Source organism: Falco punctatus (genome assembly GCF_963210335.1).
Source record: "Falco punctatus genome assembly, chromosome: 1".
NCBI classification, from domain to species: domain Eukaryota; kingdom Metazoa; phylum Chordata; class Aves; order Falconiformes; family Falconidae; genus Falco; species Falco punctatus.
Genome location: NC_137580.1, coordinates 94319752 through 94335085, shown reverse-complemented (window position 1 = coordinate 94335085; position 15334 = coordinate 94319752).

Genomic DNA, 15334 nt, shown 5'->3' with positions numbered 1-15334 from the left:
CCAAAACTTCGCTGAGAACAGGACCAGTAACACCAGTAAGAGCAACGTGGTGGCATGCACACCCATGCTGACCCATGTGGAAAACCACACCATGTGCCTTGTGATAAATATCTCATTACGGCTGCTCTTCATTTATACGGCATGGTACTGCAAATTCTGCTTTAAGTTAAAAAAACAGTAGTGTGATTTCCCGAGCTTGGGTTATGGACCATTTTCCCCCAAACCAGATTGACCCAGAGCCAGAAGGAACAGTTCTCTTGTTTATTTTTAGATATCAGTGCCTGCTGCACTAGCCATCACGTTATCAAGTAAATATGGGAAGCCAGACGACTGCCAGCAGAAAGGCACCCAGAGACTCTGTTATCTTTGTTTTTAATGGACTGTCAGTTCCTGGGACGTATTTGCTTTCAGCCTTTAAAAAGAAACACCAGCTTCACTTTATACCACAGAAGTCTGCCAAGTTTCCAGCTTTCACTGAAACTTACTTTGCTATAGCAGGCCTGCAACAGGCAGAGAGAGCCTCGAGAGAGGGCACAGCTTGCTCAGACTGAGAAAACAGCAATAAAAATCACATTGCATGGCAAATGCCTGTTAAAATTTCCAAACGTATGGCAAAACCCCATAATGTTGCTGTTCAAGCCAACCCCGTTTGGGTGCCTTTTGCACAAGGGCACTAATGGTTTGCACCCTGGGACTGCACCACTTGCTGGCTAGCTGCTGTGGTCAACAAGGAGGGGCAAGCTGGAGCTCAAGATGGGTAAAAGCACACTTGTCCCTGGAGCGGTTTTCATTAATCACAGATTAATTGAGGTTGGAAGGGACCTTGGAAATCATCTAGCCTGAGCCACAGCTCAAAGCAGAGCCAGCCTCCCAGTACATCAGGCAGCTCAGGACCTTCAGGTGAGCTCTGAGCATCTCCAAAGACAGAGATTCCACTACCGCTTTAGCCCCCATCCCAGGGGTGATCCCCTGGCACCGCAAAGGGTTTTTTCCTCCTGCCATCTGCCTTTTGCCTTTCACTCTGTGCCCAAAGAAGAGCCTGGCTCCATCTTCTTTACGAGCTCACTCCCGACAGCATCTTCAGGAGGGAGATCTAGTGCCCATCTAGATGATGGAGCAGACCACAGCATCCCACTCTTCCCCTGGGCCATCGCAGACTGCCAAAGCCAAGGAAGTCCCTCAGGCTTTTCCACCTGCCCTGATGGCTCCATGGGAGCCCCAAGCCCAGTGGCTCTGGCCCTCCGCCCTGCTTAATGAGCTCCTCAAATCAAAGGGGTCACCAGAAAACTGGTGCCTGATCCCCTTGTTTATTTGTTAAAAGAATCATGCATGTTTGGGGATAAAGTGCTGTCAGTTATTTCCCCCCTCTATTTTCTAATGCTCCAGCCTTAGATCAATAAATTCAAAATCATCTAATGAGCACTCAGCCTGTAATTTATTTTTCATAAGTGTTAATCCAATTCCTTCTGAATGTTATGCCTTTGGGACCCTCGCAAATTAGGAAGCTATTCAAGACACTTCCCCGACATTACTTAGGCGGAAAACAACATTAGTCTGAAAATAATAATAATGCCAAGCTCTTTCTCTAAAGATGGTTTTCAGAGACCCAAAACATGTTTCATTTTATTTGATCCTCTGCTTTCTCTATTTACTGATGCACCCTGGGGCCCATCCCCAAGCAGTTCACTTCAGCCTTTAATAACCACTATAAAATGAGTCTTGCCAAAAGCCTTGATCTGATGTGGCTTTTATTGTGATCCAAAATAATGCTTATCGGGGGAACAGCTCCTGCTCTAGTTGTTGCGGGCCCGTAAAATACACATGGACTTCAACCCAGGGCTTGCAATGGCTTTTAATTCCTGCTTGCATTGTGGTGACTCTCACCCAGGTTTGGAAAGCAAAGCAGACTCCAGGAAACATGAAGAGACGATTCCAGGTTATTTTAAGCTGAAACCCAAGCAATATCAGAGCTTCTCCAATGACTCCAGAAGGCAAGAGCTGCCCAGACTCAGGGCTTGGTTGGGAAAATCAAAACTGAGATGGGAAAGGGGAAGGAGGGCAGGATGCCAGTGAAGTTTGAGGCCATGCTTCGTCCCTGCCTGCCCCAGCACAGCCAGCATATGCCCTACAGCATAGACTCATAGAACCATTTAGGTTGGAAAAGACCGTTGAGTCCAAGCATACTCCCAGCTCTGGCTCTGCCAATGCCCCTCTCAACCCTGTGAAGTCATTTTAGTCAGAAGCCACGGTGCTAAATTGTGTTTCTCCAGCCTCAGGTTCCAGGCACAACCCCAGCCCTGCCAAGCACATTTTCGGCAGTTCTCCAGTGAAAACCACACTCAGGGGCAGCAGCAAGGGATGCTCTGTACGGGCAGGTGGCACCCAGGGGAGCCCAGCTCTGTTCTCCAGGACCGTCCAGCACAGGTAACCGAGCTGACACAGGGATAACTTCCCAGTTCCTGCTGGACTGCGACCATCAAACAGTTTTACTAAGGCTGATGTATCTTCTGGGGGATTTCACCCTAGTCCTGCCCCATGCACCCCGTGAGCATCCCCCCCTGCTAACAGGGAAGGTGCATTTCCCATCCTCTGCTGTGGCTCCCAACACATTTTAGGCCCCAGCTGCATGGTCCTTCAGAGAAACTTCAATACCAACACCTTAAAATGTCTCTCTCTCTTCCCCAACAACAACAGGTACTTTTCAGATGCTGTGTCTTTGTTCCATTTAAGCGGCAGGTTGCACTGGGAATGGGAGAGAGGGAAACAGATGCTTTTCCCTCATGGTTTGCATAACGCGTTTCTCCTTCCACTTACTGTCTTAACATGATGCGCTTGGCCTAAAAAGAGCAAAAAACTTGCAGTAATATTTACAAGCTAACTAGGCAGAGGACTGACTTGAACATCACTGCAATACCAGAAAAGAGCTTGTTGGGCTGGGAGAGCTTTAGCTGATTTTCCTTGAAAGTCAAAACTGCAACAGGCTGCTGCTGGCTATAGCAGGGAGCTGGAGCTGTCCCCAGGGATCTCAGAGCACAGCCAGGCTCCCAACCTGACCCCCTGCCCACCATTAGCAACCTCACTGGAACCACTTTTCTCCAATTTATAAAATGACTGCTGAGAAAGACAGGGGAAATCGCATCTTCTTTCCCCACAAAAGAACCAGATTTGAATTTCTATGCCATGGGATTAGAGAAAAATTAAAGCTATGCTTGAAAGAAATAACAATTGCATTATATTTAGCAGCACTCCCTTGCACAAACCCCAGTCAAAATGCCATTTCCAATAACACAACAAATCTTACACTACATAAAACTCTGTGCACTGAGGTGTGTGTGGGGAACTGCAACACAGAATAGCTTGCTCCTTCCACGCATTGCTTCATAGCATTGCTATTTTCTGCCTTGCCAGGCCTCAGCCCCACACCTCCGAGGCTCAGCAAGCTGTGACGGGTCCCAGGAGCGAGGGACAGAGGCATCTCTGCAGCCCCGAGGAGGTCTCTCACTGTCGCGCTGATTTACCGTGTGGCAGGTGGTGGGAGCACTCTGTGCCAGCAGATCATCATCCCCTCCATCGCCCCAGTTATCCATCAGCCAGCAGCTCGCTTTCAGAGCACTGGTTCCCTGTCACTCAGGAATTATAGATCTACCCAGCAAAGTCGCAGGGAAATAATTGTTTGTTTGCTGCTCAGCCCTCTGAAACTCAAGGAGAAAATGAGATTTCGCCTGCTTGCTTCAGATCATGGGGTTTTCTTCCCTGCCGTGCTTATTTCAAAATCCCCACTCCTTCCATTCTGCTGCCAAAGTAGTGCAGTGAGCTCCCAGCAGCATTACAACCAGCACCCCTGGGTCTGGGGGATCAGCCTGTCAGCTGGCTGCCAGCACAGCTCAGCACCAGGGAGGGCTTTGATGAGCCCAAGGGGGGCAAATTTCCACCCTACTTCAGACCAAACCTTAGAGATGGTACCCACAGAGAGGCGGATTTGCAAAGCCTCACGACTTCAAACACAGTTTTAAATAGTGCCTGGACAAGAAGCACGCTCCAGACAAATAGAGATGTTGTTCCACTGGATACATTTAATCTCATTAACCCAGGAGCTGTTTGTGTGGTTTTGTTCAATTGCCGCCGAGCAGGGAACCCAGCCACAGCAGCAGTTATGCACAGAGGCCGGCAGGGAAGCTGCATTCAAACACAGCTGAGATCAACCTGTCCGCTTTTACTGCCCCCTCAAGCAACCAAACCACTGCAAAATAAATTACCCCTAGCAAATCAGTGTTTCTTTGGAATGAGGCAAGAAGCTCTCAGAACGGCCGACTCCTCGGGCAGGCGCTGCTTGGCACGGCCAGGCGGCTGCTTCTGTGGCGTCTGGGTCACAGCGCTGCCCACGGCACGAGCACACAACCCCATGCGGCTTCGTGCAAAATACAGCAACGATTTATTGGCTCTCCTGCTCTGCAATTCTTGCCCTGCCAACCTCCTCTCCTCCTCAAGAAGAGCAGAAGCAAGGACAAGGGAAGGAGCTGGAAAAAGATTTTGATTTCAGGGGAAGGGGGAAGACAGAAAGCGCAGGGGCAGCTCCAGCACTGCAGGAAGCAGGATTTACAGCCCTCTGCCACAGCCTTTCGCACCCATATTGCACCTCTACCCAGTCCAATTTAATTTAATTGATTTCTTCAAATGAGCAGCCGCCTGAATTGAGAGCCTTTTTTACGCTAGGATCTTTCGAGCAACAGCACCAATAAATGCCAGCACGGAGGACATGTGCATGACCTCACGGCAGCCAGGGTGAGACAAAGGTGGAGCCCATCTCTGCCAGAACTTGTTCTCCCTCCACAACAAAATATACCATCTTTTAACTCCTCTGAGGCTTTTCCTGATGCCAGCCTGCAGCTCCCCCATCACATCTCTTCGGCCCTATGCAGATGCCAGGGCTCAGACCCCAAGTCACTCGGAGCACTGAGCAACGGAGAGAATCTTCAAACCCAGGTGTGACTCCTTGGTCAGCAAAAGGCAAATACTTGGGTGCTCGGCGGCATCCTGCAAGGGCTGAGTGCGGCAGGGACAGGACAGAGCTCCCCACGGACCCTGCTGACACCAAAAAGCAGGCTGAAGCCCTCTGGCTCAACTCCTGACAATGCTGGGGAGGCTAAAGCAAGAGAGGGTTCAGCATCATCACAGCTTTACAAAATGGCTTCTGTGCATGAGCTGCAGGCCTGCTGCTTTTCCCGCCCCTACCTGCTTCCTTATTCAGTCTCTAGATGTCTTGCCTGCTAAAAAAGACACTTTAAAGCAAAAAAAACCCCAACAACAAAACAAAACAAAAAACAACCAAAAAACCCCCCACAACCCTAAACTTGATTCCAGATGGTCTGGAGGAAAACTCACATAATTTGCCAAAAAGCTAGGATTTTGCTTTCTCAGTCCTGAATTTCAAGCTCTGAAAGGTTAGACCTCCCATAGCGACAACTGCAGTGCATTCTACTCTTTTCTCATCGCTATATTCACAACATTTGCAATTCCAGCTCATTACACAAACCCAAGACTACTGCACTCTTGTCAAATCCACTCACTGCTTCTGCTTGCTGCCTCTTTTCAAGCAGAGACCACGTACCCAGGGCAGGCAAGGAGGCTGGGGCTGTGGCAGAGCACTCTGCACCAGCTGAATTCTGTCCCAGCTTCACAGCTGTGTGATCAGAATCTGTCCTCTCACCGCCCCAGGCTTCACCTGCCCCACCTGAAAAGGCAGGTGAAGGAGAAGGAGATACATCCCAAGGAGCTGATTAGCTGATGTCTGAATAACACCAAGATCTTTGGTGCAGAGCAGGAGGAAAGAGCAGGTCAAGCGCTTTCTCCAGCTTCAGCATTACTGAGCCACAGTCATGTTGGAGGGAGCCCGCTGGGACAGGTCTCAGCCAGCTCAGCCCACCTCCTGTTTCCAGCAACTCTGCCCCTGCATCCCCTTTCTCTGCTGTCTGGATCTGAACTCCCCTCCAGCACACGAACAAACCTAAGCCACTTTGGTCTGTGTAAGAGTAACTGCTTGCAAGAGCTCTGCTCCAGGGCCACAGCTGGATGGATGCCTTATCAGCACGAGCTTCTTGAGATTCAGAGTATTTTTCACTTCTTTCCCAACTGGAAATATTCAAGAACCTCCTTTCCGGTGCTCCAGCTGCATTCCTGGATCTTCCAAACACTACTGGGGCGGAGAGACCTGAATCAGAAATGACATCTCACAAACATCAAATGCTCCTGCCAGATCTTTTTGGCATCTTCTCCCAAAGCCGGGCACCATGAGCACAGCTGTACTGGAAGGCCAGCCCACCAGCTCATTTACTTTGAGGGAAACCGCTCCTACAAAGTGTTCACTACATCCACCTAGCATTTTCTCTGCTCTATAGAATACCAATAAAGAGCCCTGTTAGATATGAGACAAGTCACTGGTTTGGCTTTAGCAACTGCTGTGTTATTGTGACCTCTCATACAACACTCCTACAAACAGCCCTGACAAGGCACGCTCTGGTCTCAGGGACAGAGAACTGGGAACGTTACAAGCTGCAGGACCTGCTCCTGCAGGGCTCCTGGCACCTGAGAAATTGTCTCTGTATTCCCTGAGTGGAGATGAGGTCTAAGAGCGATTTCCCCGCCATACCCCATGCTGGGCACAGCTTGTCTCCCCCTCTCAACACTTCACATAAGAGGTGAGCGAGAGAAGACTGAAGAGACACTGAAATAAATAGCACAGCCCAGCTCTGATGTCGGCTTCAGGCTTTGAGGACAAACGAAGGTTTAGAAGTAACTTTTGCACGCTGGAGGGAAGCTGGTCAAAGAGCCGCTGGCTGGAAGGAGCCCATTTATGGCCAGCATTGTGTAATCCCAGAGCACGCTGCCGAACATGCCATAGCAGCAAGGGCTAGAAGAGCATCTCATGGCAGATCGCTGCTGGGAAGAGCCCAGCAGAAAGACACGTTGGAAACGCAAAGGATGTACCTCAACCGCTAGGCAGAACGCTTGCTGCACGCTCCCAGAGAATCCTGAGCTCTGGTGTTAAAGCATTTACAAAAGGTTGCAAAGAGCTGCTCTAATTGTTCATCCTGGTGAAATACAGGGAAAATAAACTTTTAGAAATCAAAGGCTAATGCATGAAGCAGATGTGCCAGAAATGATAAGGCAAAGCAAGGCTTTTAGAAACCAAATTTCAGCTTTGCACAGATTAGACATTAAAATGAACTCAATTTCATGCCATATGCAAATCTTTACCAGCTGTCAGCTCTGTAGTCACTAGAGACTAAATGTAATAACTAAACAAGAACAAAAACGCAGCAAAGATTGGGTTCTGCACAAGCCTGGTTATTAGCAGGCTCATGCTCTGGGAAGTCAGGGACCCTGCCCAGCCTACTGCCCATGGCTGGCGAGGCACATAACCCAAACGTCAGCAGAAGCCTCAATTAAATGTCTGCAAATAAAGTAACTATAAAAGATGGGGCTACTATATACTCCTGACATTCAAGGGTTCCCAGGCAAGCCGATGTTTTCTGCACGATCTGTCACTAATTTGGTAGCTGGACTAACGAGTGACCCAGCCCTCCCAGAGCAGAGGCCAGGTAAGCACCAGACCTCTTCCCTGAGCACAGCTCAGTGGGACAGCAAAGGGACACCTCCATCCAGACTTTTCTCTTCCTTGGCAGCCCTGGATATATGACACAGATGCACCATCAGCCAGGAGTGCACGAATGGAGAAACATTCCCGTTTCACTCTAGAGTAAAAAGCCCTTGAACGCTGATCCCCACCAAAGTAGAGAGCATCGTCCTGGCTGAGCAGCACCACTGGCTGAACTACAGTCCCGTCCCCAGAGGAGCTGCACTGAATCATGACCCAGCACTGGCCATTTACCGAAACATTCAGCAAACATCAGCTCCACTGAAGTAATTCCACATAGCTCCTAGCTCTTGCCTGAAGCCCTTTGCCATTTCTCCCAGACATTGCAGTCTTAGAATTGCTTCCAAAATGGACAGATCTCTGAGAAAAGGGTGGCACCTCGCCACTCTGTGCGAAGGCAGGATGCTGACCCACCCAGCAAAAGCAACAGATGTGCCACCACTTTCAGCACCTGAACTGCATCCAGCTGCCAACACCATGCGCTGGGGTCTAGGCTCACCTGGCAGTAGCTGATCATTAGCTAAAACCAGCACAGATGTAAGCTGCAGCTTCTGGACACCAGTGAAAGGCAGGTGAGGAAAGAGCAGCAAGCCAGAGCTCACCCTGACAATCACTCACTGATGGGGAGCTGTGCTGGGGGAACAGCTGTGTCCCTGCAGAGAGACACAGGCATGAGATTCTAGTACCAGAAAGCAGGTAACAAGTTGGCTATGAGGCAAGAAACTGTAACAGCAGCACTTCATCAGAAAGGCTTCCTCATCGCTGAGACAGCGCAGGGGTTTAGACAAATCACCTGAGCTGACAAGACAAGGCACGAGCCCATCTCCCCGTGCCCTAGCTGCGCTGTATTTATTTCCACGGTGCCTGAACTGCATTCCTGGGGAAAGGCGCAGCTCAGTCCTCTCCACCAGCACACTGCACCCACATCCCACAGGATGAGGGCCAGACAGAACTGGCACATCAGCACACCACGCTCAGCTTTTCCCATCCCTTCCCCGAGCCCGAATGGGAGCCTGCCGCAGCCCACCCCAGCATCACCCCTTTTGGGAAGAGGCAGCCAGGGCACAGGAACGGACAGCACAGCAAGCAGCTGCCACGCGATGCTGAGCGCTTGCAAAAGCTGCTTGCGGTGCTTGCCCTACATACCAGCGCAGAGAGAGATTTACACGCAGCTCCTGTTCCAGCTCAACCTCTTCCTGTTGAAAGCCATAAAGCCCAATGGAGGAGATTTAACATTCCATCTCCAAAGTAATTAAATCCAGCCATATAAAGTGAATTGTTTAACAACTCGAGTTTTGCAGAGCGCTGGAGGAACCTGATAAAGATGGAGTTAGACTACTGGTAATAAACAGGGACTGTTCTCCGCACTGTTACCGGCAGGGGGGAGAGGGGAGCCCGAGTTTTAATTTGGCAGAATTTCAGAGGACACATTTTATTTAGCAGCATGCAGGAAAATTAACAGAGCACCATGGAAAGCCATGAACTACACATGCTCTTTCTCCATATTTCCAAGAGGACTCTCGAGTCAGCATCTGAGCTCTGCTGACAGGAGCACAGATTGCTTTGCAAATCCATTTCTTCCAACTCTTGCCTTGTTTCTGAGCATAGGTGCTGAGAAAACAGTTGTGTGGAGCTCCTGAGATCAGATCTCTACATCAGCATTACTAACCACAGAGGTGCTTGATGCTTTAATAAAGGATCATCCACCTGCTTTGGTTTGTGTTTTTAACAATCAGCACATATAAAGAGCCATTTTAGTATCTCAGGCTCTGGGAGCCTCTGGAAACTTAGATCCATGGAGAAGCAAAGCCAGAGTGGCCAGCTTCTGTTCCTGAGCCTCTGCTTCCCTTCCTGGGATTTAGGAACTTAAATAGCTCTTAAAGACTGCAGTCAGGGAGCATCCCTGTCATCAAGCACCGCTCAGGGCAGTCCTGGCTGACCAGAGACCCTCACAGTCAGTCCACACTGACCAAAAGACTGAAATGATGGAAATCAGCCCAGGACTGGGACCCGCTGGCCAAGGCTCACTCGCAGCCCCCCGAGCATCCCCCAGCACTACTGCCAGGACACATCGCTGCCTCCCCAGCATTGTTGCACTGGCTGCAGTTGCCATGGTGACTGAGCATCATCCCCTCTCCCGGCATCTTTAAGTATGTCCCCCTTTTCAGCAGCCACCCTGTGGCCCTCCACAGCACACGCCTGTCCCCAGACCACTCTCAGATTGTGCCTCTCCCCCGGCTGCATCCTGTGCCCGGGGCTCTGGCAGGCAGCAGGAGGACATCCTGGTCCCCCAAGCCAAAGCAGGCAGGATGGAGACAGCAGGGAGACAGCCGCCTGTGAGGAAGTGCCTCCGGCCAGACAACATCGCTGCCTCCATTCTCAGCTGCCAAAGGCCTCCCGTGGCTGAGCATCACCAAGAAAAATAGAAAATAAAGACAAGAGTAATAAGGACTTGTCATTCCCAGATCTAAACAGGGTGAGTTTTTTAAATGAAGTCCAAGAAGGGAAGAACTTGAGGACATCTAAGACTAGAAGAGGCTCTCTGTCCTCAGAGCACCACAGTGCACTGCCCGTGGCCTCCAGGGCCACCACTGCCTCCAGCCCCACTACAGCCGATGGCACTGGCATCTCCCTGGGCACACACACAGGCCCCAGAGACACCAGCAGTGCCAGCTTCATGCTCCCCACGCACAGGAGGGATCACCTTCGGCCACGTCTGTCCCACCATCGCATCAGCAAGGAGAAGTGCCACCTCCGAGTTTGACAAGCTGTTGCCTTGCCATCCCAAATCTCTGTGGGATACCAGCTAAGCTCTGACAGCTGTCAGTACCTTAGCAGGAGGCGAGCTGAGAATCTTACAAGGTAGAATAGCTCCTTTTGTAATCTGCTCCTACAGAACACCTACCCTCTTGCCTGGTTTAGTCCTTCTTGTCCTAGATTGCCCTGGAGACAGCAAGCATGCAGAGTTTTAACTATTAAACAATGCATCTTGCAAATGCATCCCCAGTAAGCGTGGCGGCTGGAAGAGGTCTCTGCTGCGGCACAGACAGCTCTCCACCCTTCTCTGCCAGGCTGCGCTGCGAGCGCTGCCCTGATCTGGCTGCTCCTCTGGCACCTGGAAAGGACCAGGAGGTTGTTTTCACCCCTGGCTGGCTATTGGGAAGCTGTTCATCCTTCTGCTGTCTCCTAAGCAGGTTTCTGTGCTCCCCGACACTCAGTCAGAGACCGATTAAGCTCTGTGTAGCGTGCCAGGAGGACAGACAGCAGGAGCACGCACCTACATAGACACTGACACTAAATCCCTCTTAACAAGCATCGCTTTTGTTGCATTTTTAGCTGACCCCCCCCCCTTCACTCAGCCAGAGGAGCAGGGAGGTAGAAGCAAGAGATTAACTGAGCATCTTACCCCAGAAGGCCTCATTATCCCAGGAGGTCTCCACTGCTTCCTGGAATCAATTAAATGGACAGGAGTTGGGGATACCTGGCACTTCACAGGATCAAAACCCAGAGAGGAGACTGTGGGAGGCAATTTCCCTTCTGTTATTGACATGCAAATCATCACTGCAGTAGCTCATGGGTTTAATATATTTCCAGATTGCCTGGCGTGGAGTCACATTAGTCAAGTATATGTGGCAGTTAGTCCAAAATTACTCTTATTATAGTCAGCGTTTCCACCTCAGCTTCAAGGACAGGCTGGAGATGTGTGTGCAGCCACTTGCCTTACCCCTCTCCCAGGTCCCCCCTGAGGCAGGGCTCCCACAGAATTTGGGGACTGCAACTAAGTGGCCAAGAAGTCCCTAGCGAGGCTTGGAGTTAGAAACAGATCCTTGAGTTCCCCAAGAAACATCCTTTTCAACCTTGGGAACACAGATGACTGCAGCTTCCTACAGCCCTCAGCTTCCATAAAGCTGACGTTTCTTACTCCAAGGCAGGACAGCCAGCAAGAACAGGAACTGCCACAAGAAACAATGTTTTCTCCCACAAAATATATTTGGATTTTTCCAAGATTTTTCACATTTGCTCCCCATTCTTCATAGCTCCCAGCACCATGGCTGAAAACTCTTCACAAATACTAGAAGAGGGAGGTGTTCCAAGTGCTGCCATTTCCACCTCTGTCCCTGCCCGGGGACAGGACCAGCCCAGCAGCATTTCCCACTCCCTTTGGACAGCTATTTCTGTGCCCCACTGCCTTCCAGACCTTCAAACCAGTAGCAATGCACTCCTGATTGGGAAACTGTGCTGATCACAAGTACAATAATGAAAGAGCTTTTCTTCCACACAGATGGGACTCCTTATTCCCTTCTTCCCTCTAAATTGCATTCCTCATTATACCCAGACATTGCAGAGTGGCTTTGCTTGGGACCTGCTGGTTGAAACAAGCTTACTGGTCTGATGTTAGAACAGCTCAGTCCTGGCTTAGCCGAATTAACGTCGCACTCAGCTGCAGCACTGCTTTGTGAGTTCTCCTTTTGTCCATTTATTCCCAGTGCCGCAAACCAATCTGTCTGAGAAGCATATTCCTCATTATTTGTTGAGAGCCAACAAAGCCCTCTGTTCCTGCACCCTCTCAGAGCTTTGTTTTCAGCTATCTATTCAGTCTTCTGTTTGTGCTTCTCAATGTTTGCACTAAGAGCTTTAAATCGCTCACTTAGCCTTGAACCCCCTCACTCAGTGTCTTTGGTTTGCAGCTAGAACTAATCACCACAGTGCAATCTAGCCTTTGCTTTTTGCTTACCCTTCTATTTTCTCTTTAATTAAAAATCCCTTTGGTCTTGCACTTGGATCCGTGACGTGGTTTCCATTTGCCTTGCAAACAGTACAGCCAAAAATGTCAAAACCGTTTTTCACAACAACCTTGCTTTGACCTGGGTGACAGCTTTACCACCAGGCATTCGATCTCTTACTTGCCCATCTGTTCATTGATTAAAATCCCGCACTTCAACATTCAATCCTGTCTCTGCACCCAATAGCTTCTCCTGACAACAAGACCCTCATACAGACAAGGAGCCTTTCCCAAGTGATGTTCCTCAAGCAGATCACCACCTCCTCATTGCCTCCGTTTAACTCAACAACTCAAGGGCAGCCAGTTGCCAGCAAGCCCCAGTGATACCGCTCAAGAACGCAGGAAATAAAAGAGATGAAACTCAGGCAGGGACAGGGGTGGGACGACACAAAAAAAGACCACCAGCACCCCCAGCATGGCAAGGGTTGTGGGGATGCTGTGCCTGAAGCACTGCACCTCCAGATGCTCTGCAGCACAGCTGGACTGGAGCAAGGGCAGACAAGTTCTCCCTTCTGCAAAGATTTGGTGGGTTTTTTTACCCTTAACATGCAGCCCAGGAAAGCCAGAAAGAAACCGCCAACACTTTTGCCTTATCACATCTTCTAAATTTATATCAAGTAAGATTACCACAAGGATCAGCCTAACAGCCACCATCAGACACAGCACTGTGCAAGCTTCAGAGAAACGCAAGGTCTGTGCCGCCAGCCACCGTTACACCTCATCAGCAATAGATCCCAAAAACCTCCTTAGCACACAGAAAGGCGATTTTTATCCCAGTACAAACAGTTCCAAAAGGAAGCCAAAGCCTTACTCAACCTTCAAGTATGTCTGATCACTGCCTCTAAAGGCAGAAGGTATAAAGGTCCAGGAGAAAGACTGCAGCACACTGGGAGGTTTCTACAGAGCGGCGAAATGAGTCAGTGCCATCTACCGGCTGTGGGGACCTGTCCGCTTCCACGTTCACCGGATTCAGCCTCAAATACTAACTAATAAGAACCAGCCTCTTACAAGTCTTCCCCCATGACACAATTGTAATGCCTCCAGCATCCCCCTGCAACGCCATAAGCGACAGCGCTCTTTCAAATGTAAATTCCTTCTGGAAATTAAGGGTCTATACAGAGCCCTTTGGCGCAATCGTGGCTCCAGACACATCTGTGTCCAGCCATGCCAAGAGCTGCCAGGGAGCCCCAGCAGGCCAACTCAGGGCTAGGGCTCCAGCATTTCACAGCCCAACTCTTTCCTACCATCTGCACTGGGAACTTCCTTCACTACCCCTGACAAAATCATGAATAGTTATGATGTATGATAGACCAGCAATGGCAACCCTTGAGCTGGCCTGGATCCATGCTGAGGAAAAGCTGTGGAAATGCCAAGCATCAGAGCAGTACTGCCAGCATCTCCAAGGGACAGTGTGGCACTGTTGGCTTCTAGCACAGCAGTCACAAAGAAGTACTGCTCCAAGGCTACTGAGAGGCGTCAAAGCTGGGATGAGATGCCAGACATTCCTGGCTATCAGTGTTCTCCTCTGCTGGATCACATTTAATTGGTGAACAGATTCTAAATATGCTTCTTACCATTTTTAAAAGGAAAATACATCATCATTCTCTAATTATTCCGTAATTAGGTTTGGGTGCCATATCACTGGCACCGAGGAAAATACACATTTCTGTCAAAGCTTCCTCTTGGAGGGCAGATAGATTTGCTCATCCTTCAAGTGCTAATTATCCCCCAAACTTATCTTTCATAATTAACAGGCTCTGGCAGGCTCCAAATGGCTGGAGGACACGGTATTTCTGTGCTGCAGGGATTGCCTTGGGCTCCATGTGCTGCTGAATGGTCTCAGAGCTGAGGTTCTGTCAGTCTCTTTTTAGGGACACTGGTCGAACAGAGTTCATCAAGCTGCTTTTGTCAGTCCTGGTAAAATCAACGAACACCCGAGAGAATCCCAGCACTGAAAGAGTGGTTACTGCCTTTCCCATTGAAAACAAGCAAGAAAAGGAAGACTGTCTCTGGAAACATGGAAACCTCCATGCAAGACAACATGATTTGCAGAGGAAGCACAATGATGTAGGAACAGCATAAAGCTAAAAACTGGATCAGGACACTGTGCACAGACAGCATCCATACTATGCAACAGCGTGCCCCATGCTATGCTCTTACTTAAGTACTGGCAGTGTGTTCCTTCATCACTCGGGCACAAAGGCACTTTGCGCTCATTGTTGGAAGTCCACCATGCAGAGAGACCACTCAACCAGCAGTTCCTCTGAAAGGTTTAGTTTCAAATCCCCATTTGGGAAAGGGACCCTTAGTGCATTCCCAACAGGAGCGAGGGAAATTCAAGACTGCGAGGGACAGCATCTGAGAAGGACAGAATATTGCATTTGCGCTCAGAACATCAGGAGGAATCTCAGAGCTGGCTCCTCTCTGAGGTGTCACAACAGACAGCCTGTGCAGAGGCAGACACATGGGCAGGCGTTAGGGCATATTTTGGGCCTGAATTTCTCTTCCCAAACGCAGTACTTGCTTTCTTCAACTTCATGTTTACAAATATTAATTCTACCACAGTAATTTAAACCCACTCCTTTTCCTTCTTAAGTTATAGCCAACAAACCCAACCTGGATTCACGAGCAAGTTTTAAATGCATTCTTTACTCCTCCACTTCAGGCAGCGCTTTAACAGCAAGCGAAAGCAGGAAGGACAGATGCTGGTAAAGCCTCCCCCTGTAACACCCCACAGCAAGAAAAGCCACCGCAGCTGAAGAAGACTGTTGGAGGCTGTGCTGCAGGGAAGCACGGTACGTGCTGTCTGCTGACAAGCAATCCAGGCCCATCTTCCTTAGCATTCCTCTGGGCGAGTTGTGCGGGAGAGCTCCAAACCCTCACAACACAACAGCTGG